This window comes from Eimeria mitis, genomic scaffold, assembly GCF_000499745.2.
Source record: "Eimeria mitis Houghton genomic scaffold, Emh_scaff1021, whole genome shotgun sequence".
Taxonomy (NCBI): domain Eukaryota; phylum Apicomplexa; class Conoidasida; order Eucoccidiorida; family Eimeriidae; genus Eimeria; species Eimeria mitis.
The window spans coordinates 6,227-6,618 of record NW_013567135.1 but is presented as its reverse complement, the minus strand read 5'-3'; the positions used below and the strand labels follow the sequence as shown (position 1 = coordinate 6,618).

The following is a 392-nucleotide window of genomic DNA, read 5'->3' as shown; positions in this document are numbered from 1 at the left end:
CAGCAGCAAGCCGTGTTGCTTCGCAGCAGCAGCAGCAGCAGCAGCAGCAGCAGCAGCAGCAGCCATCCTTTTCTCTTCCCTGTGCCCCCAAGTGCAGACCCCGCCAGACCCGTGGATGCGGTGTACGTACACCCCACAGCAGCAGCAGCAACAGCAGCAGCAGCAGAAGAAACAAACCAGCAGGTGTAAGCAAGAGGCGGGGCCCTAAGAGCAAGAGAAGCAGCAGCAACCGCAGCGAGAGCAGCAGCAGCACTGGCCAGCCTTCGCACAGCAGCAGACACCACAGGAACAGAAGCAGCGACCCCAGAAGCAGCAGCAGCAGCAGCAGCAGCAGCAGTAGCAGCAGCAGCAGCAGCAGCAGCAGCAGCGCGAGACCCTCTATATTTAGAGAG

At 61.0% G+C, this 392-nt stretch overlaps 1 protein-coding gene across 1 annotated transcript in view; it reads right to left on the bottom strand.

Annotated features, from left to right (window-relative positions):
• EMH_0027710 (protein kinase (incomplete catalytic triad), putative) overlaps positions 1-392 on the bottom strand; it is a gene marked incomplete at both ends in the record, with an annotated part of 13,546 nt that overhangs the window by 8,596 nt on the left and 4,558 nt on the right. The window lies entirely within an intron of this gene.